Source organism: Mirounga leonina, unplaced genomic scaffold, assembly GCF_011800145.1.
Source record: "Mirounga leonina isolate KUSES-001 unplaced genomic scaffold, KU_Mleo_1.0 Mir_115, whole genome shotgun sequence".
NCBI classification, from domain to species: Eukaryota; Metazoa; Chordata; class Mammalia; order Carnivora; family Phocidae; genus Mirounga; species Mirounga leonina.
The window spans coordinates 20,555,969-20,580,073 of NW_023270268.1; the positions used below are offsets into that span (position 1 = coordinate 20,555,969).

The 24,105-nt window shown below is 36.3% G+C and overlaps 1 protein-coding gene across 1 annotated transcript in view; it reads left to right on the plus strand.

Annotated features, from left to right (window-relative positions):
- ZNF385D (zinc finger protein 385D) overlaps positions 1–24,105 on the plus strand; it is a 932,012-nt gene that overhangs the window by 407,384 nt on the left and 500,523 nt on the right. The window lies entirely within an intron of this gene.

Below are 24,105 nucleotides of genomic sequence, written 5' to 3' on the forward strand. Positions count from 1 at the left end.
TATCTATCTATCTATCTATCTATCTATCTATCTATCTATCTATCTATCTGAGAGAGAGAGAGAGAGATGGATTGCTTTATTGAGATAAATTCCATCTTCAGTAGGTCAAACATCACCCGATAAAAACTTGTTGTTTCCTTGTGTCTTTCTGTCCTTGTTTCATGTTTTTAGTCAGCTCATGTTTGTTGATAATATTATAAATGTGGCTCAGCAAAACAGACTGGAAAAGGTCTCATTTTAAAATAAGACTCTGGCAGTGTTTTGTTGTAGACGACATGTATATTTATTGTGTGTATGTACATATGTGTGGGTACTACTCTAATTAGAAACCACCTTTTCTAACTTACTCTAATATCCAAATAGTACAGTGATATCTTTGTGTAAGCCTAAATAAATTGCCCTCTCATTCCCCATATTCATTTTAGTTACATGGACATTTAAAAAATGAATGGCTGGGCTTATTATTTACTGAAATCAAATGAAAGTGAAAAAATGCACAGTATTCCTTGAATGTTTAGAAAGTACAGAGTTTATGTCAAACCAAACTATTAGTTCATGTCATTTTCCTGAAAGCTGTATTATTTTAAAATATTCCTTAATAATTAAAGTTATTTCATATATTGTATTTTAACCATTTGGTGAAACTTTTGATAAAAGTTTTACTTGGAAATAACTACTTAATCTTATTGAAGTTATACTTATTCAGGAGATTTCAAGTATATCATAATGGAGATAGTCTTGAAAGATGAGTCAGAGGATAATGACAGGAAAAATCACAATGGAATTCGAAGAGCCAGTTAATTCCACTTTTTTCCAGATGTTTTACTGCCACTTGCAGACTAAATAGTTATCCACTGAGCTTGATGTGACTTTTGAGAGGAAAAAACATATATTCCAAGCCTCTAGTTTGTAAGTGCTACTGCTTGAAATTTTCAGTTCCCACATGACCTTTACAATGTTTTATTACATTTCATTAGACAGAGACAGGGTTGTAAGGAGATACTTGAGGAAAATCCAGACAGCAGAGGAGATAATATTGTAGAGTATTCAGATTTGATAATTGTGGTAGTTTGTAACCCAACAAAGAACATAAAGTTAGAAAATAAAGGAGTCGGCCACCTGTAATCTTGATTTTGTGCTTGCTAAATGTGTTCACTGAGGGCAGAGGAAGAGAATGTGTTTGAGGCACCAAGGGAAGCCTTTGGGAAGTCTTAGGTCTGAGCTCATAGATTATCAACATTTTTCATATACCTAGCCATTCTACCTTAGGTATCTAAACTTCTTTGCTTTGAGGTTAGTTTATCTGCAGGAATGCAAAGTAAGTGGATGTGCCTGCTTTTAGAACTTCTTTGAAATCATAATACAAATTAATATGAATCAGGTACATTTTATTATAGTATCATATAACAAAACTTTTATACCACTCTTCAGTAATTACTTTATACTTAAATTAACCAATATTTATTGAGTGATTTTTTGTGCCAAACTGAATTAGAAGCCTAATTTGATTATTTTATTTAATCATCACAATCATTCTCTGAGTTAGGTTCCTTTATTATCCATTATTATCTATTATTATTTCTATGTATCTATTATTATCTACTTTAAGGATGAGGAAACTGAAATTCTGGGAAATCCCAAGATCATTGGACAATAATGGAATAAGGACTTAAACCCAATCCATTTGATCACAGTTTTTATTTAAATTCCAGTTAGTTAACATACAGTGTAATATGAGTTTGGGTGTACAATATAGTGATTCAATACTTCCATACAACACCTGGTGTTCATCAGAAGTGCATTCCATAATCTCTACCACCTATTTAATTCATACCATTACCTCCCCGCTGGTAACCATATCACTTTGTTCTCTATAATTAAGAGTCTATATATATATATTTTTTTGGTTTGCCTCTCTGTATTTTTTTCCTTCGCTCATTTGTTTTATTTCTTAAATTCTATATATAAGTGAAATCATATGGTATTTGTCTTTCTCTGACTGACTTATTTTGCTTAGCATAATACTCTCTAGCTTCAATCCACATCATTGCAAATGTCAAGATTTCATTCTTTTTGATGGCTAATACACACACACACACACACACACCACTTTTTCTTTATCCATTTATCAGTTGATGGACATCTGGGCTGTTTCCATAGTTTAACTATTGTAGATAATGATGCTATAAACATTGGGGTGCATGTATCCCTTTGAATTGTATTTTTGTATTCTTTGGATAAATCCCTAGTAGTGCAATTGCTGGATCATAAGGTAGTTCTATTTTTAACTTTTTGAGGAACCTCTATATTGTTTTCTACAGTGACTGCACCAGTTTGCGTTCCCACCAACAGTGCAAGAGGGTTTCCCTTTTTCCACATCCTTACCAATACCTGTTGTTTCTTGTGTTGTTGATTTTTGACATTCTGACTGGTGTGAGGTGGTATCTCATCGTGGTTTTTATTTGCATTTCCTTGCTGATCAGTGATGTTGAGCACCTTTTCATGTTTTTATTTAAATTCCAGTTAATTAACATACAGTGTAATATTAGTTTCAGGTGTAGAATTTAGTGACTCATCACTTAGATACAACACCCAGTATGCATCATCACTTAGATACAACACCCAGTATGCATCACAAAAGTGCCCTCCTTAATACCCATCACCCATTTAACCCATCCCTCCATTCATCTCCCCTGCAGTAACCCTTAGTTTTTTCTCTATAGTTAACATTATCTGTTTTCTGGTTTGCCTCTCTCTCTTTTTCCCTTATGTTCATCTGTTTTGTTTATTGAATTATTTACTTTAAAAGTTTGTATCTCCTAACCTCCTTCACCTATTTCACACCCCTCCAATCCCTCCCTGCTGTGGTAATCAACAATTTGTTTCCTATATATATGAATGTGTTTCTGTTTTATTTTTGTTTGTTTTGTTGTTAGTTTGAACATATAAGTTAGATCATATAGTAGTTGTCTTTTTCTAAGACTTATTTCACTTAGCATAATATGCTCTATGTCCATTTATGTTGTCACAAATGGCAAAATTTCACTTTTTAATGACTAAGTAATATTCCATTGTGTCTATATATACCACCTCTTCTTTATCTGTTCATCTATCAATGGATACTTAGGTTGCTTCCATATGTTGCCTTTTAAAAATAATGTTGCATTGAACATAGGGGTACATAGATCTCTTTGAATTGTTTTCATTTTCTTTGGAAAAATAGTAATAGAATTATAGGATCATATGGTAATTCTATTTTTAATTTTTTGAGGAATCTCTATACTGTTTTCTGTACTGGTTGCATCAGTTGACATTTCCACCAACAGTGCATGAGTATTCCCTCATGTCCACATCCTTGCCAACACTTGTTATTTTTTGTCTTTCTGACACTAGTCATTTTAACACATATGAGGTATTACCTCACTGTGGTTTTGATTTGCATTTTCCTGGTGATTAGTGATTTTGAGTATCTTTTCATGTGCCTGTTGGTCATTTTATGTCTTCTTTGGAAACGTGTCTATTGAAGTCCTCTGCCCATTTTTTTTAATTGGGTTGTGTTTTTGAATAAAAGTTGTGTAAGTTCTTCATATATTTTTAATATTAACCCCATATCAGATGTGTAATTTGCAAATATCTTCTCCCATTCTGTAGGTCGCCTTTTTGTTTTGTTGATGGCTTCCTTCACTGAGCAAAATCATTTTAGTCTGATGGAATCCCATTTCTTATTTTAGCTTTTGTTGCCCTTGCCTAAGGATATTAGTCCAAAAAATGTTGCTAAGACCAATGTCACAGTGATTACTGCCTATGTTTTCTTCGTGGGGTTTTATGGTTTCAGGTCTTATATTCAAAATCTTTAATCCATTTTTAATTTATTTTTGTATATAAGATAGTGATCTAGCTACATTCTTTTGCATGTAGCTGTCCAGTTTTCCCAACATTATTTATTGAAGAGACTTATCCTCCATTGTCTATTCTTGCTTCCTTTGATATAGATTAATTGACCATATAGCCTAGATTTTTATCTAGGCTCTCTAGTGTATCCCATTGACTGATGAGTCTATTTTCATGCTAGTACCATACTGTTTTAATTACTATAGATCTGAAGGATAGTTTAAAATCAGGAAACATAATACCTCCAGCTTTGTTCTTTATCAAGATAGCGTTGGCTATCCAGGGTCTTTTGTAGTTTCATACAATTTTAGGATTCTTTGTTCTAGTTCAGTGAAATTGGTATCAGTATTTCAATGGAAATTGCAATGAATCTCTAGATTGTTTTGGGTAATATGAGCATTTTAGCAATAATAATTTTTTTTCCAATGCATATACCTGATATCTTTTCATTTATTTGTGTCATCTTCAATTTTTTAAATCAGTATCTTATAGTTTTCAGTGTACAGGTCTTTTATCTCCCTGGCTAACTTTATTCCTAGGTATTTCATTTTTTTTGATACAACTGTAAATGGGATTGTCTTCTTAATTTCTCTTCTGACAGCTTGTTGGTAGTGTATAGAAATGCAGCCAACTTCTTTATGTTAATTTTGTATCCAGAAACCTTACTGAATTAGTTTATTAGTTCTAATAGTTTTTTTAGTCAAGTCTTTAGGGTTTCTCTATATAGTATCATGTCATTTGCAAATTTCTTTCTTTCAAATTTGGATAATTTTTATTTCTTTTTCTTGATGCAGCTAGGACTTCTTTGAATAAAAGTAGTGAGAATGGAAATCCTTGTGTTTCTGATCTTAAAGGAAAAGATTTTGGCTTTTCACTATTGATTGTGATGTTTGCTGTTGGTTTGTTAAATATGGACTTTATTATGTTGAGGTACATTTCCTCTACACTCACTTTGTTAAAAGTTTTTTTCATAACTGGATGTTGAATTTTTCTTTTTTTTAGTAGTTTTTATATTCTTATGTTAATCCCCACACATTACATCACTAGTTTTAGATGTAATGTTTCATGATTCATTGTTTGTGCATAACACCCAGTGCTCCATTCAGAACGTGCCCTTCTCAATACCCATTATGAGGCTAACCCATACTCCCACCCCCTCCCCTCCAGAAACCCTCAGTTTGTTTTTCAGAGTCCATCTTCTCTCATGGTTCGTCTATCCCTCCAATTTCCCCTGCTTCATTCTTCCCCTCCTGCTACCTTCTTCTTCTTCTTTTTTTTTCTTAACATATATTGCATTATTTGTTTCAGAGGTACAGATCTGAGATTCAACAGTCTTGCACAATTCACAGCGCTTACCAGAGCACATACCCTCCCTAAGGTCTATCACCCAGTCACCCCATCCCTCCCACCCCACCCCCCACTCCAGCAACCCTCAGTTTGTTTCCTGCGATTAAGAATTCCTCATATCAGTGAGGTCATATGATACATGTCTTTCTCTGTTTGACTTATTTCACTCAACATAATACCCTCCAGTTCCATCCACGTCGTTGCAAATGGCAAGATCTCATTCCTTTTGATGGCTGCATAATATTCCATTGTGTATATATACCACATCTTCTTTATCCATTCATCTGTCGATGGACATCTTGGCTCTTTCCACAGTTTGGCTATTGTGGACATTGCTGCTATAAACATTGGGGTGCACGTACCCTTTCGGATCCCTACTTTTGTATCTTTGGGGTAAATACCCAGTAGTGCAATTGCTGGATCATATGGTAGCTCTATTTTCAACTTTTTGAAGAACCTCCATACTGTTTTCCAGAGTGGCTGCCCCAGCTTGCATTCCCACCAACAGCATAGGAGGGTTCCCCTTTCTCCGCATCCCCGCCAACATCTGTCTTTTCCTGACTTGTTAATTTTAGCCATTCTGACTGGTGTGAGGTAGAGGTATCTCATTGAGGTTTTGATTTGGATTTCCCTATTGCCGAGCGATATTGAGCACTTTTTCATGTGTCTGTTAGCCATTTGGATGTCTTCTTTGGAAAAATGTCTGTTCATGTCTTCTGCCTATTTCTTGATTGGATTCTTTGTTCTTTGGGTGTTGAGTTTGATGAGTTCTTTATAGATTTTGGATACTAGCCATTTATCTGATATGTCATTTGCAAATATCTATTCCCATTCTGTCGGTTGTCTTTTGATTTTGTTGACTGTTTCCTTTGCTTTGCAAAAGCTTTTTATCTTGATGAAGTCCCAATAGTTCATTTTTGCCCTTGCTTCCCTTGCCTTTGGCAATGTTTCTAGGAAGAAGTTGCTTCGGCTGAGGTCAAAGAGGTTGCTGCCTGTGTTCTCCTTTAGGATTTTGATGGACTCCTGTCTCACATTGAGGTCTTTCAACCATTTGGAGTCTATTTTTGTGTGTGGTGTAAGGAAATGGTCCCGTTTCATTCTTCTGCATGTGGCTATCCAATTTTCCCAACACCATTTGTTAAAGAGACTGTCTTTTTTCCATTGGACATTCTTTCCTGCTTTGTTGAAGATTAGTTGACCATAGAGTTGAGGGTCCATTTCTGGGCTCTCTATTCTGTTCCATTGATCTATGTGTCTGTTTTTGTGCCAGTACAATACTGTCTTGATGATGACAGCTGTGTAATAGAGCTTGAAGTCCGGAATTGTGATGCCGGCAGCTTTGCTTTTCTTTTTCAACATCCCTCTGGCTATTCGTGGTCTTTTCTGGTTCCATACAAATTTTAGGATTATTTGTTCCATTTCTTTGAAAAAAGTGGATGGTATTTTGATGGGGATTGCATTGAATGTGTAGATTGCTCTAGGTAGCATTGACATCTTCACAATATTTGTTCTTCCAATCCATGAGCATGGAACATTTTTCCATTTCTTTGTGTCTTTCTCAATTTCTTTCGTGAGTATTTTATAGTTTTCTGAGTACAGATCCTTTTTCTCTTTGGTTAGATTTATTCCTAGGTATCTTATGGTTTTGGGTGCAATTGTAAATGGGATCGACTCCTTAATTTCTCTTTCTTCTGTCTTGTTGTTGGTGTATAGGAATGCCACTGATTTCTGTGCATTGATTTTATATCCTCCCACTTTACTGAATTCCTGTATGAGTTCTGGCAGTTTTAGGGTGGAGTCTTTGGGGTTTTCCACATAAAGTATCATACCATCTGCAAAGAGTGAGAGTTTGACTTCTTCTTTGCCGATTTGGATGCCTTTTATTTCTTTTTGTTGTCTGATTACTGTGGCTAGGACTTCTAATACTATGTTGAATAGCAGTGGTGATAGTGGACATCCCTGCCGCGTTCCTGACCTTAGGGAGAAAGCTCTCAGTTTTTCCCCATTGAGAATGATATTCGCTGTAGGTTTTTCATACATGGCTTTTATGATATTGAGGTATGTACCCTCTATGTCTATACTCTGAAGAGTTTTGATCAAGAAAGGATGCTGTACTTTGTCAAATGCTTTTTCTGCATCTATTGAGAGGATCCTATGATTCTTGTTCTTTCTTTTGTTAATGTATTGTATCACATTGATTGATTTGCGGATGTTGAACCACCCTTGCAGCCCAGGGATAAATCCCACTTGGTCGTGGTGAATAATCCTTTTAATGTACTGTTGGATCCTATTGGCTAATATTTTGGTGAGAATTTTTGCATCCATGTTCATCAGGGATATTGGTCTATAATTCTCTTTTTTGATGGGGTCTTTGTCTGGTTTTGATATCAAGGTAATGCTGGCCTCATAAAATGAGTTTGGAAGTTTTCCTTCCATTTCTATTTTTTGGAACAGTTTCAGAAGAATAGGTATTAATTCTTCTTGAAATGTTTGGTAGAATTCCCCTGGGAAGTCATCTGGCCCTGGGCTTTTGTTTGTTGGGAGATTTTTGATGACTGCTTCAATTTCCTTAGTGGTTATAGGTCTGTTCAGGTTTTCTATTTCTTCCTGGTTCAGTTTTGGTAGTTGATACATCTCTAGGAATGCATCCATTTCTTCCAGATTATCTAATTTGCTGGCATAGAGTTGCTCATAACATGTTCTTATAATTGTTTGTATTTCTTTGGTGTTGGTTGTGATCTCTCCTCTTTCATTCATGATTTTGTTGATTTGGGTCATTTCTCTTTTCTTTTTGATAAGTCCGGCCAGGGGTTTATCAATCTTGTTAATTCTTTCAAAGAACCAGCTCCTAGTTTCGTTGATCTGTTCTACTGTTCTTTTAGTTTCTATTTCATTGATTTCTGCTCGGATATTTATTATTTCTCTTCTCCTGCTGGGTTTAGGCTTTATTTGCTGTTCTTTCTCCAGCTCCTTTAGGTGGAGGGTTAGGTTGTGTACTTGAGACCTTTCTTGTTTCTTGAGAAAGGCTTGTATTGCTATATCCTTTCTTCTTAGGACTGCCTTTGCTGCATCCCAAAGATTTTGAATAGTTGTGTTTTCATTTTCATTGGTTTCCATGTATTTTTTTAAGTCTTCTTTAATTTCCTGGTTGACCCATTCATTCTTCAGTAGGATGCTCTTTAGCCTCCATGTATTTGAGTTCTTTCCAACTTTCCTCTTGTGATTGAGTTCTAGTTTCAAAGCATTGTGGTCTGAAAATAGGCAGGGAATGATCCCAATCTTTTGGTACTGGTTGAGACCTGATTTATGACCTAGGATGTGATCTATTCTGGAGAATGTTCCATGGGGACTAGAGAGGAATGTGTATTCCGTTGCTTTGGGATGGAATGTTCTGAATATGTCTGTGAAGTCCATTTGGTCCAGTGTGTCATTTAAAGTCTTTATTTCCTTGTTGATCTTGTGCTTAGGCGATCTGTCCATTTCAGTGAGGGGGGTGTTAAAGTTCCCCACTATTATTGTATTGTTGTTGATGTATTTCTTTGCTTTTGTTATTAATTGCCTTATCTAATTGGCTGCTCCCATGTTAGGGGCATAGATATTTACAATTTTTAGATCTTCTTGTTGGATAGACCCTTTAAGTAGGATATAATGTCCTTCCTCATCTCTTATTACAGTCCTTGGTTTAAAATCTAATTTGTCTGATATAAGGATTGCCACCCCAGCTTTCTTTTGGTGTCCATTAGCATGGTAAATGGTTTTCCACCCCCTTACTTGCAATCTGGGGGCGTCTTTGGTTCTAAAATGAGTCTCTTGCAGACAGCATATTGATGGGTCTTGTTTTTTTATCCAATCTGATAGCCTGTGTCTTTTGATTGGGGCATTTAGCCCATTTACATTCAGGATAACTATTGGAAGATAGGAATTTAGTGCCATTGTAGTGCCTGTAAGGTGACTGTTACCGTATATTGTCTGTGTTCCTTTCTGGTCTATGTTGCTTTTAGGCTCTCTCTTTGCTTAGAGGACCCCTTTCAAGATTTCTTGTAGGGCTGGTTTTGTGTTTGCAAATTCCTTTAGTTTTTGTTTGTCCTGGAAGCTTTTTATCTCTCCTTCTATTTTCAATGACAGCCTAGCTGGATAGAGTATTCTTGGCTGCATATTTTTCTCACTTAGTGCTCTGAATATATCCTGCCAGTCCTTTCTGGCCTGCCAGGTCTCTGTGGATAGGTCTGTTGCCAATCTAATGTTTCTACCCTTGTAGGTTACATATCTCTTCTCCTGAGCTGCTCTCAGGATTTTCTCTTTGTCTATGAGACTCGTAAGTTTTACTCTTAGATGTCGGGGTGTTGACCTATTTTTATTGATTTTGAGAGGGGTTCTCTGTGCTTCCTGGATTTTGATGCCTGTTTCCTTCCCCAAATTAAGGAAGTTCTCTGCTATAATTTGCTCCATTATACCTTCTGCCCCTCTCTCTCTTTCTTCTTCTTCTGGGATCCCAATTATTCTAATGTTGTTTCGTCTTATGGTATCGCTTATCTCTCGAATTCTGCCCTCGTGATCGAGTAGTTGTTTATCTCTCTTTTTCTCAGCTTCTTTATTTTCCATCATTTGGTCTTCTATATTACTGATTCTCTCTTCTGCCTCATTTATCCTAGCAGTTAGTGCCCCCATTTTTTATTGCACCTCATTAATAGCCTTTTGATTTCTACTTGGTTAGATTTTAGCTCTTTTACTTCTCCAGAAAGGGTTTCTCTTATAACTTCCATATTTTTTTCAAGCCCAGCTAGTATCTTTAAAGTGATGATTCTGAACTCTAGATCTGACATCGTACTAATGTCCGTATTGAGTAGGTCCCTGGCAGTCGGTACTACCTCTTGTTCTTTTTGTTGAGGTGATCTTTTCCGTCTTGTCATTTTGTGCAGAGGAGAATAGATGAATGAGAGAACAAAATGCTAGCAGAGTAACCACGTCCCCAGAAAATATACTCTAAACAAATCAGAAAAGACCTGAAGCAGTGGAAAAAGAAACGGAAAGAGAAAGAAAAGAAAAAGAAAAAAAAAAAAAAAGATAAAGATAAAAACAAACAAAAACAAACAAAACAAAACAACAACAACAAAAAAAACCAGAATGTGATCAAATATGGTCAGGCTGGTATATAGATCAGTGCCACACACTAGATTTGGGGTGTATTTTGGTCTTTTAGAAGAAAGTGCCTCCCAAAATTTTAAAGAAAGAAAAACTTATATATGTACAAAAATAAGGGTTGATATGATGAAGGGATGGAATATGACTGTAAAGATGGAAATTATAAAAAATTCTATAAAAGGAATTGATAAGAAGTTGTTTGAAAAAAGAAAGAAGAGAATTTAAAAAAAGAAAAAAGAAAAAAAAAAAGGGAGATAATGTGATCAGGCAGGGGAGTAGAAAAAACCATATACTAGAGATTTAGGGTATATTTTAATCTGTTAGAAGAAACTATCTCAAAATTTTAAAGAGAGAACAACTTATATATATAAGCCAAAAATATGGGTAACTACTAAGAAGGGATAGAATATGACTCTAAAAATGAAAAATAAAAATTTTTTTTTTAAAAAAAGGGATTGATAAGATGTTGGTTGAAAAAGGGAAAAAGAAAAATTCAAAAAGAAAAAGACAAAAAGACAGTTAAAAAAAATTAACTTTAAAAGACTAAAGAATCATGGTAAAAAAGCCGTGAATTGTATGTGCAGTATTCCCCTAGCGCTGGAGTTCTGCCGTTCTCATTGATCGGTAAACTTGGTCTTGGCCGGCTGTTCTCGCTGATCTTCTGGGGAGGGGCCTGTTGCCGTGGTTTCCAAATGTCTCTGCCGGAGGCGGAATTGCCCCGCCCTTGCCCCCTCCCGGCTAAGTAATCTGCTCGGGTTTGCTCTCCGGGGCTTTTGTTCCCTGCGAGCTTTCCTTACAGCTTTGGAGGCGGGGAGTGAAAATGGCGGCCTCCCAATCTCCGCCCCGGAGGAGCCGAGAACTCGGGGCCCGCTCCTCAGTGAGCCCCCAGAGAAAAGCCGTCAGTCACTCCCGTCTCCCTGGTCTCCGGCTGCACTCCGTGCTCACCCGGCCTGTGACCGTGCGTTTCTATCTCTGGCACCCGACCCTGGGTGGAGTCTCCAAACCCAGCAGATCCCGCGCAGCTCCTCCCAGGGGAGGAAGGTGAGTCTCCCCGAATCTGCCACTTGTTGTGTCCCTGCTGGAGAAGCAGTGGCCCGACTGTGCCGCGGATCACAGTTTAGGGCCACCCCGAGCTGAGAGCCCGCGCCTGGGCTCCGCCTCTGCAGCCGGCTTCCCTGCTCCGATACCTGGGAGCTCTGCCACACTCAGGCACCCCCGGTCTTTCTGTGACCCCGAGGGTCCTGAGACCACAGTGTCCCGGAGGGTTCCACCCCCCGCTTAGCCACCAGAGTGACGTCCCTCAGCGGAGCAGACTTAAAAGTTCCGATTTTGTGCTCCATGGTTCTATCAGTTGCCAGAAGCGGCCGACGGAGGCCCCTCCCCCGCCATCTATCCTCCCAAATATCGCCTCAGATTCACTTCTCCGCACGTCCTACCTTCCAGAAAGTGGTCGCTTTTCTGATGAGAGAGTTGTTGCTCTTCTTTTCTTCAATCTCCTGTTGAGTTTGTAGGTGTTCAGAATGGTTTGATCCCTATCCAGCTGAATTCCTGAGAGGAGACGAAATCCAGGTCTCCTACTCCTCCACCATCTTCCATCCACCTTGGATGTTGAATTTTTCAAATGCTTCTTCTGTATCTGCTGAGATGATCATATCATTTTTTTCCTTCCTCTTGTTATGTGGTGTATCACATTGGGTGATCTGAAAATGTTTAGCCATTCTTTCATCCTTGTAATAAATTCCACTTGATTGTGGTGTATGCTCCTTTTAATGTGCTAATGAATCCAGCTTGCTAATATCTTGTTGAGGATTTTTCATCTATGTTCATTGGTGATATTTGCCTGTAATTTACTTTTTTGTGGTGTCTTTGTCTGGTTTTTGTATCAAGGTAATGCTGGCCTTGTGTAATGAGTTTGGAAACATTTTTTTGGAATAATTTGAGAGGGATAGGTACAAACTCTTCTTTAAATATTTGATAGAGTTCACCTGTGAAGCCATCTGGTCCTGGACTTTTGTTTGTTTGGAGTTTAACTACTGATTCAAATTCATTACTTGTAATCAGTCTATTCAGATTTTGTATTTCTTTATGATTTAGTCTTGGAAGTCTGTGTGTTTCTAGGAATTTATCTATTTCTTCTAAGTCTTCCAGTCTGTTGGCATATAATTGTTTGTAGTAGTCTCTTATAATCATTTGTATTTCTGTGGTATCAGTTATAATTTCTCTTTCATTTCTGATTTAATTTATTGGGCACTCTTTTTCTTGATGAGTCTGGCTAGAGATTTGTTAATGTTGTTTATTTTTTCAAAGAAACAGCATTTGGCTTAATCGATGTTTTCTATTTTTTTAGTCTCTATTTCATTTATTTGCACTCTGATCTTTATTATTTCCTTCCTTCTACTAACTTTGAGCTTGTTCTGCTTTTTTTTTTTTTTTTTTTTTAGTTCCTTTAGGTGTATAGATTGTTTATTTGGATTTTTCTTATTTCTTGAGGTAGGCTTGTATTGCTAAGATCTTCCCTCTTAAGACTGCTTTTGCTGCATCCCATAGATTTTTAAAAGTTGTATTTCTATTTTAATTTGTATCAGGGTATTTATTGATTTCCTTTTTTTCTTTGTTGACCCATTGGTTGTTTAGTAACATGTTTATTCTCCAAGTGTTTGTTTTTTTCCCAGTTATTTTCATATAATTGATTTCTAATTTCATGCCATTGTGATCAGAAAAGATGTTTTATATGATTTCAATTGTCTTGAATTTATTGAGACTTGTTTTATGGCCTAACATGTGATTGATCTATCCTGGAGAATGTTCTATGTGCACTCTGATTGGTTCTTTCTTATATTTTCTAATTATTTATTGAAGTTCTTACTATGTTTCTTCATTCTTCTCCAGATTTCATTGGGCATCTTTATGACCATTACTTTTAACTCTTTATCAGGTAAATTACTTATCTCTATTTCATTAGTCTTCTTTCTGGGGTCATATTTTGTTATTTATTTCTCTGTGTTATTTTGTTTGACTTTCTGTATTTGTTTCTATGAATTAAGTGGAATAGCTACCTCTATCAGTCTTGAAAGAGTAGACTTGAATAGGAGCATCACCCATGTAGAGTGCATGTTCCTGGCTTTGGCAGGCTGACTGAAGCTGAAGTGGGTTTGGGTGGGGGAATCCCTGGGAGTGTGATTCAGTGACTTCCCTGGTGGGATGGCTGGAGCTGTAATGGGCTCAGGCCAGGGAGTCTTGGGCATGATGCACCAGGGCTGCCTTGGTGGAATAGCTGGATTTGGCACAAGCCAGGAAGGTCCTGGGGTGTGTGCCAGGGTCTCCTTGGTGGGACAGTTGGGGCTGGAGTGGACACAGGCCAGGATATGCTATACCAAGGTTATCTTGGCAGGATGGCTGGTTGGAGTTGGAGCAGACATGGGCCAAGAGCATTCCAGGAACCACCACTGCAGGGCTGCCTCAGTTGGATGGTTGGATCAGGTGCAGACCAGTGGGTACTGGAGTGTGCCATACTGGGACTACTTTGGTGGAATGGCTGGAACTAGGTTAAGCACAGGTGAGGTCCCAGGGCATACCATGCCAGGGCTACCTTAGGGGGCGAGTAGAGCTGATGTAGGCCAGGCCCCTAGGCACACTGGGGTGGCCATAGCAAGCTGGCTAGAGCACATGGACCCTGCTCCTGGCCACACTATCAAGGAAGAGGAGGAGGGGGATATAGAAATGGCACTTACCAGGCCTCCAACCTCCAAGTAAGCTCCAGTGGTTACCCATATGTTTGGAATTTGCTCTAGGACTAGTAAATGAATTTCCTTAATTTATAGTCTAGCTGCCCCTTGAACTACTGTTTTCTCACTGTGCTCCAGGGCAGATGAGTCTGGGTGCAGGCCCTGAGTGATATCCCTCCCTACTGTCGATTATCATGAAGGGGGTTGGGTTCCCATCACTGCCATGTCTCTATCTCTTCTACCTTTCTCTATGCGGTTCCTCAATCATTTGCTGTGCAGGAGGTCCTCAACCAGTGCTCAATTCTTCAGGAGGAACTGCTCTCTATGTGGGCATAGATTTGTGCGTTCGCAGAAGGAGTTGAGTTCAGGTTTTTCTATGCTGCTAGTCTTAGGCCTCTATTCCCTCTAATTCTTTCATTTTAAAGAAAGTATGGAAATGGTTAAGTTAAAAGAGAAAAGTCAGAAAATCAAGGAACCAGTGCATCTACAAAAGAAGAGATCCTAATTTTGTGGTTCACCGGTGTATGACTTTGGAGAAATACATGAATACATTTGGTGAACTGATCCATGAACTGAGCAGGGGTCAGCTAAATCAGCTAATTTGCCTTAGGAACATACACACTCCATTAAGTAAAATTAAGAGATGATTACTGGATTCAGCTTAAATTCATATTACTGTGAACTGATTTCTTAATTTTTAGAGAGCTCTTAAAATTGAGCAGCAAAATGCAAAATATGATATTCTTACTAATGTGAATTATTTAAAGAGGAAATGAAGCATAGTTACTTATGTTTCTGGAAGAAACCCACAGTGCCAGGTCATAAACTTGATATCTCAGTGCACATATTTAAATATCTTTACTTCTAAGGTATTTTCACAAAGTTTAGCAATTTGATGATATAGGTTTAATATAAGCAGTCTAGTTAAGGGTATGATTAAGATGGTACATCAATTAAGCATGAGATCATTGAGCAAGAACACATTTTAATATAAGGACAAAATATGTTTTTGAAGATAAATGTTTGCTATCATGTAAAATTCTGAGTCCAGGAAAACCAGCGTTTGTTCTACCTACTTCATGTCATATTCCTTGACATGAGCAGAATAATTTAATATTGACAGTCTTCTAAGTAATTATTTTTTCTGTTTTATAGAAGTTGAAATTCAGTTTTTTTTTAAAGATTTTATTTATTTATTTGAGAGAGAGAGAATGAGAGAGAGCACATGAGAGGGGGGAGGGTCAGAGGGAGAAGCAGGCTCCCCGCCGAGCAGGGAGCCCGACGCAGGACTCGATCCCGGGACTCCAGGACCATGACCTGAGCTGAAGGCAGTTGCTCAACTGACTGAGCCACCCAGGTGCCCTGAAATTCAGTTTTTAAGTGAGTTGACAAAGTTCACACACTAAAAGGGAGAACCAGCCTTAAATTTTTGGCTCTTCCTTGCAGAAAACATACAACTAACACGAATCTCACCATAAATATGCATTGTGTATGCATGAGCATCAGTATATGTTATAAGATTTTTTTGAAGTCCAGACAATATTAGAGGATAGAAATATATTCACAAACTCTATTAAGTCAGATACCATTTTCTTGTCCCAACCAGTGCCTTCATGACACAGAAACAATCCCTTGTCTCTCTCTTTTCCTTCTTTCTGTATATATGTACATTCATATAGTCAGAGAATTTATGTGTTCAGTATTTGAGAATTCTTAACACTATAATGTATATTTTCTAAGAGTCTACCTATGTGTAAATTGAAAATAAACAAGAATTTCAAAGTTCATATTGATAGTACATTTGTAATATTTTCTCTTTAAATGAGAGTTCTGTTACTCACATGAAATACTCATCTATACTCATCTGTGAAATGAAGGTGAAAGTCTTGTTCTCACAAGTACCTTACATATATATCTATATTTAAATAATCTGAATTTGACTTTCAAATAATTTCCGAGAGAGAACTTGGAAGAAGACATCCCTCCCAACCTTACCTCATAAAATGTAATGAACATTTTCTTGTTAAAGATGAGACTTAAAAAATTTCACATTTCGTAATGATTCTGTAAACCCAGTTGTTCACCCACCCTTCAGCTGAACAGCTTTGAAAATACAACATGCAAAGCTGCAGACTAACAATACTTAGATGTCCGGGGTTGATGTAATTTCAGGCTGCTCGAATTAACTCTCTCTGACAAGCCTTCCCTTGCAAACCACCAGCAGCAAAGTGCCTCTTTGTCTACAGTTATAAGCCAGTCTCCAGTCTCTGGGAGTTTTCACATTGTTCCTAATATATCAGTGCTTGGACAAAGTCGAATCATCCCCTATGAAAGCCTGACTGCCCAAAGGGTATAAACCCAATTGCCAGTGGTTTATTCAGCTTTGACAGTTCTCAGTGTGATCCTAACAGCCTTTGGTAAAACAAAAGGCAAGAGAAAATCTCCAGAAACTTCCTTCTATTCATTTCTGTAATAGTTTTCTTGCCACAGGAGACTTAAGAAGATTTGTACAGCCTGCTCTCTTTTCATTAGCAGCAAATGCAATGCTGTTGGGTAAGTTAATGTGAAAGACTATAAAAAAAGCAGAGTGCTATATATATGAATTTTTATAGCATTTAAAAAAACTGTCCTTTTACTTAAGTACAATAGAGCTGAAAACATAAAGGAATAGTAAATATACTTTGTGTTTTCTAAATCATAGACTTAGCGTTTGGCTTCATTCTGTTTGTTGAATGCAATACCATGGTTCACTGGTGTTTTGGTATGAACATGTTAAAATTATCATTATTGGACTGACAAGGAAACCTGATTGAATTTTCAGCACAATCATAATTCTTGTCATAGAATGTAACAATATTTAATGATTTCTTTGTATTTCCACATGCAACAAAATACATTAGTATTTTCAGGCTTAGTTTGGCCATTCCATTAAACCTCCAGAACTAAATTACTGTTTATGTAGCATTCTTCTTTCCTTCTTTGCCAGAAAAAGTATAACTGGTTAGTAAAATTTTCAACTCTGATTGAGAAAAATATACACATTTATATTTGGTACAGCATATTATACTAATCTGTGAATGCATTTATATATTATATACATGTACAAGCAAGATACTTCCCCTATAAAGTGATTTTAACTGCTATATCCTATGTAATTTGTTACGTGTTGTTCAAATTTTTCTTTTATAATTTATTCTATATTTTATTATGTGGGCTAATTCCTGAATTCAAGGATGATGAAATATACTAAATATATTATAAATCATCAGTAGATATATTGTTTACTTGAAGTTATTACTGCACAAGTCATTAATACTTTAAAGTTCAATATTTGATAAATTGGAGCATAGAGAAAGAAACTAGAAAAACACAATGAGTTAAATAAGGAGGAGTCCGTACCACTTTAAGGTACTTTTTTAACCGATAGGATAGATAGAAGCAAAAATGAAATGGGTGTGCTAAATTAATCCCACCCTTATTTTTAGGTCTTCAGATACAAAATAGCTAAATTCAGCATAATGTTAAGGCTTTTTCTTGTTTCTCAGATACAGTTTTTTATTAGAAATATAAGTGCTTATTGGAGTGATATTATAGTTAAAATTCTTATGTATTGTCAAGAAGATTCCTTTATGGACCTACCAGGGTTAAATTGTAACATCTCATGAGGCAAAATAAATGATGATTTTAAAATAAGACTGATGAACTTGACATTCAGCTTTTAGTGAAATTCTCATTTTTCAGAAAAGTAGCAGAACTGCATGTATTATGTACCTGTGATTAGGGACATCTCAAACAATGACTTGATTAAAGAACTGCAGATAGAAGTGTTCTTTCCTCTCCCCACATCTTTGCATTTTTTTTCCCTGACAGTTTGTGATGGCACGTTGACATTTTGAAATATCAAAGCAGAGAATAACGATTGATACAGCTGTCTGACTTACCATGGTTCCTTATTATAGCAATCATGTTACCACGGGCCATACTTCTGTCAACAGCACTTCATCACAGATGCCCCAATTGCCCATATATGCATGGAAGCTTGGAGCGTTGTCTGCCAAAGATGTAATAAATCAAGGAACAAATTATGTGGTTGCTTCTGCAGTGCTTAGATTTTCTTGTGTCCTCATGACCATGTGTCTTATCCAAAGTTAGTAAGTCTCTAAACAATGCATTAGCTAGAGGATGAGTCCCTGCATTCTGTTTGTGTCATATTTTATAGGACAGAAGGATGACTCACTAGAAATTAGAATGAGGAGCATAATCTTAAAGAGCCCTTTACTAGTGCTCAGTTTTAGAAAAGGAACTTGAAACAATTATATGTGTATGTTGTATATACTTTGTTAAAAAAAAAGACAAAGTTTGGTAAAGGAGAATTATCCAAAATCAAAAAGGATAATTATATGTAACTTGGTGGTATCTAGTTCTGTCGCTTTGTAAAAGAACCTAAGTCTGTGAAAGTGAAAGAACACACACAATATTTTTAAAATTTTATTTTCTTTCCAGTTGTAGATACTAATATTTTAGTTGCTTCAAATTAATTATGGAACAAGGTGGGCCATATTATAAAGAGGAAATTAAAGAATCATGGAATTAGTATTAGAAAATACCATAGAAAACATCCAGCCTAATTCCTATATTTTGTAAATCATTATTTTCTTCACTTTTTTTAGCTAAGCAGAAAATTGCATTACAGCTGACATAAGATTCAGCTTAGTATATACATATACTACTACTTCATTTTCAAAGAAATTACATAATTTACCAGAGATGGTATTGGTCTTTCCATAAAAATGAATTTTCCACGAAATTGGCATCATCAAAAAAGTAACATACAAGTTATAGACGCTAGACCACACAGTTAAGAAAAATCAGAGCTTGGGAACCCAGATATTTTGTCTTCTGAAGTTTCTCTTTTAACCACCATATAATAAAGACAGTACTTGGGGCACCTGGGTGGCTCAGTTGATTAAGCCTCTGACTTAATTTTGGCTCAGGTCATAATCTCAGGGTTGTGAGATTGTGTCCCAAGTTAGGCTCTGAGCTCACTGAGAGTCTGCTTGAGATTCTCTCTCTCCTCTTTCTGCCCCTCCACCTGCTGTCTCTCTCTGTCTCTCAAATAAATAAATAAAATGTTTTTTAAAAATCACACTTTCAAAGACTATTTTTGTTTCTCATTGATCATTAGTCATGGATTTCAAACACTTTAGATTTAATATTCTTTATCTTTTAGCCATTGATAAAATACTAATTATCCAAAAGTGCTTGGATGAATCCTCTGTGATGTATCTTTTTGAAATAAATTCTTATAAAGTTAATAATATTTTTATAGTATTAAAAACTCTTTCCAAATCATTACTTTTTTGACAAATATTTTATATAGAATGTTTCTTCATATGATATCTTCTTTGTTAAGAACAAATCTATATATTGGGAATTCCCTGGCCACATTATCTGAACTGTCTGCAGCCCTAGCCCCACTTATATCCTCTTAGCCTATATTATTTTTCTTCAAAGCATTTAACTATAGCTAAAATTTATTACATGTTTATTATCTGATTGTTTTTTATCCTACTAACTAGCATGTAAGATTCTTGACAGCTTATAGATTGTGTTTTGTTTTGTTTTTCTTTATTGCTATGCTACAATAAGAAAGAGTTTCTGGCATAAAATGTAAACTTTTGACATGAATGCTGAAGAATTGGTAACACCCAGAACTAATATTGTATTTACTATGGTGTAAAAGTAGTGCTTTGCATATATAATTTCTAATTTTCCCATCAATCTTGCCAAGTAGTTACCATTTTCACCATTTTATAGATTAAGATTTGAGACATATTGTGTAAGTGACTTGCCACTAAATGGCTGAGCTTGAATCAAATCTAGCTCTGTCTGCTTCAAAACCTGTGAATATATTTTTGCTACATCACATGGTCTGATAATATATTGTACTTGCAAAAATAATTATTTCACATGTTGAAAAAGTTTTTTTTCAAGGAAGTTCCTTTATGAGGAAGGGGGTGAAGGATAGAGAAATTGAGTAAATGTGATGGTGAACAATGTCACAGTTCATGATTAGCTAGAAACTTATAAAAGAACATAAACAAAACACATCTCCAAATACAGCAAAAAGCCCAGGGAAGAAAAGTGAAGAATCCTAAAGAAGTGAAACATGCACAGAGAAAATTCTTTTAGTTCCAACTTTTCCTACCACACTAGTCCAGAAGGGCTTTAATTTCTTTTTCCTTGAGACAACTTTTTTTCTCTCTCTTTTCCCCCACTCAGGACAACTTTCTAGCCTTCCATGTGTCATGTCTTCTGCGGACTCTCTCCTTTTGTCAAGTGTGTTTTTTCAGTGTCATCTGAACCAAGAACTCTACTTAACTCCCACCCCCAACTCTGGGGCCTGCCCTTCTTATGATAGAAATCCTTCCCATTCATTTTCCAAGGTCTTTCTCCTAGCCCACCTAGTTATTTAAGCCTTCAGCCTGCAATGACCATTACCCCCATATGAATATATATAAAACCCAACATCCAAAAATGAATAAGCCAATAAAAAATGGGCAAAAATCATGAAGAGAGATTTTCCCAAAGACATACAAATAGCAAACAGACACATGAAAAGATGCTAACATCATCTATCATCAGGGAAACGCAAATCAAAACTATAATGAGCAATCACCTCACACCTGTCAAAGCTAAAATCAACAACAAAAGAATCAACAGATATTGGCAAGGATATGGAGAAAGGGGAACCCTCTTGCGCTGTTGGTGTGAATGCAAACTGGTGTAGCCACTGTAGAAAACAGTATGGAGGTTCCTCAAAAATTAAAAAATAGAACTACCCTATGGGGGTGCCTGGGTGGCTCATTCAGTTAAGCATCTGCATTCAGTTCAGGTCATGATCCCAGTGTCCTGGGATCAAGCCCCGCACTGGGCTCCCTGCTCAGCGGTGCATCTGCCTCTCCCTCTGCTCGTGCTCACTCTTTCTCATCTCTCTCTCAAATAAATGAATAAAATCTTGAATAAGCAAACTACCTTACGATCCAGCAATTGCACTACTAGGGATTTACCCAAAGAATACAAAAATCCTAATTCAAAGGCATACATGCACCCCAGTGTTTATAGCAGCATTATCTACAAATAGCCAAATTATGAAAATAGCCCAAGTGTCCATTGACTGATGAATGACTAAGGAAGATGTGGTAAACACACACACACACACACACACACACACACACACACACACACTCTAGAATACTACTCAGCCACAAAAAAGAGTGAAATCTTGCCATTTGCAATGACATAATTGGAGTATTATGCTAAGTAAAATAAGTTAATCAGAGAAAGACAAATACTATTTGATTTCACTCATATGTGGAATTTAAGAAACAAATGAGCAAAAGGATAGCAAGGAGGGGGGCAAACCAAGAAACACACTAAACTATAGAGAACAAACTAATGGTTACCAGAGGGGAGGTGGGTGGGGGATGGGTTGAATAGGTGGTGGGGATAAGGAGTACACTTGTGATGAGCACTGGGTGTTAGATGGAAGTGTTGAAAAACTATATTGTACACCTGAAACTAATATTCACTGTGTTAACTAACTGGACTTTAAATAAAAACTTAAATTACCCCCATAAAAATTAATGGCATCAATTATTAGACACATCACATATTGCTTCAAAATATTTTGTATTTTGTTATATTTTTACATAATTCTTGATTTCTTGTTATTCATCTAAATGTTATTCTTCTTAATTGTATGGATTACATATTTTAATTCCTTGTATACTTTACAATATCTAGATATTCAACAAGGCTTGAATGCATATTGCTTTCTAATAATGTATAACAAATTACTTATAAGTAATTTTGGTGAGTGACTCATGTTTTAATGAACAAATACACAGTTTTTAGAAGGCCTAAGCTCTTCCTACAATTCTGTGGTAAAATGCTTTAAAGTCAAACCAAAATAAGTTTTTTTTCAAGTTCTTCTTCTTATACCTGTGGAATAAGTAGTCTTTAGCACATTCCTTACTCTTTCTAAGACTCCTTTTCCTCATCTGTAAAATGGAGGTAGGGATACCTGCTTAATAGTGTTGTTATCCTGACTAAATGAAATGATGTATCTATTAAACCCCTGGTTTAGAGTGTGGCACAAAGTAGGAGCCCAGCAAATGCTAGTCTTTGTTGTAATTGTGGTTGTTGTAATTGTTATTTCGTAGATATTTCAATAGGCACACATAGGGATTTCAGCACTCTTCTTATCCTGGCAATGACAACACAAGTTATTGTTCACATGTCCTTGTCTCTACTGAGTGGCTTTCTACCTTTTGTTCAGCTGCTAGCATGAAAAATCAGTTCAGTGACAAGCTTGCCCCTTCAATATGACATCCAGCACTGCTAGTAACCAAACTGCAGGAGGCATAAAATATGGGTCACGACCAGGGGACCTCACAGTTCAGTTAGATGAGCCAGTGGGCTCGAAACCATTTTAAAAGAATATGTGCTAAATTTCTAAGTAATGACTAAAATTAGAGTAAGAATAATTGGTATGGACTGAACTTGGATAAGAAATAGGAGAAGTGAACTTGCTCTTGGCTTTGAGGGATGATGAACTTTGTACTGAGTAAAGGCAGAAAGATAGACATGTCAGATTGGGGTGTTGGGATGGGAATTAGTTTTGGGGCAAAGTGCACTTAAAACACAGAGAGGAATAAATGAATAGTATGGGTCATTAGTGGATGATGAGCAGTAAGTGTGACTGACATGTCAGGTGTCTCACATAGCTGGAGAGAAAGAACATGGCCAAACTGTAGAGATAAAATGTAAATAATAGTTTATTGTGAAGTAGTAGAGAGGGGATAAAAATGTCTCATTTTTATCATCTGGGGCAGCATATGATGAATGGTTGCCTGACAAAGGGTGATTCATGTTTAGAAAGGGGGCAAGCAATAATTGACGAGAAACATTCAGCCTACTGTCATTCTCCACTCATACCTTCACAGGAGGTGTATTCAGGCTTGGACTGATACACTCCATGAAATGAGATTTTGTTGTGTTGAGTATGACTTGAAGCAAATAAAAAAACTTGGACCTTCTTTTTTACATAGATATTTGGCATTCTGTTAATAATAATGGAAATTTCATGTGTGGCATATGGAAGAGTTTAGACACTTGTGGCAAGGAAGAGACAGATCTTTTTGAAGAATATTATTTTCTACTTTTGGTCTTTTGGCTTGAGACTTAAATGACTGAAAACTATGCTAATTTTATGGAGACTAGAAAATAAACTATATAAAATATATATAAAACTATATATAAACTATAAAATAAGCTATAAACTGTACATAGTTTACATTGAATATGTATTCAGAGAATTTTGAGATGACAAGAACTTGGAGACTGTATAAAACAATTAAAATTAATTAAGATTAAAATTTACATATTTCTTCATCAGAAGGGAAACAGTAATTGTTTTCTCTTAAACTGTAGGACCACTTCTATAAGGAGAGATTTTCCTTTAATTTCAAGACAAAAGAGCATAATAAAGTATGAATGTCCTTTGTCTTTTTATTTTTAAACATAAATGTAAATATAAATAATTTTTATAATTCAAACAATAGTGAAAAATTCAATATAGTTGAGGATGCTTCATCATCAATAACACAAAATATCTTTTAAGTTTCTTGATTAGATTTTACAAAACCTTGTTATAGTGTGACTAAAATACCTTTAGCATAAACAATTATTAATACAATGTCAAATAGGTCCTTAGGTGAACTCAATTACAGTGGCACAATGGGGCAAATAACTGTAAAAGCCATTGGCATTATTGTTCTCCGAAGGTCAAAGGCACTGGAGTGGAGAATGGTGAAATTAGATGACAGAGCAAAATAAGAGGCTGTGATTGAAGATGTTCTGGATCACAGACCCTTATTGTACTTTGATTTTTTTAAAGCTTACTTTATTTGGGTCTTTCATCTGTGAAAAAAATTAG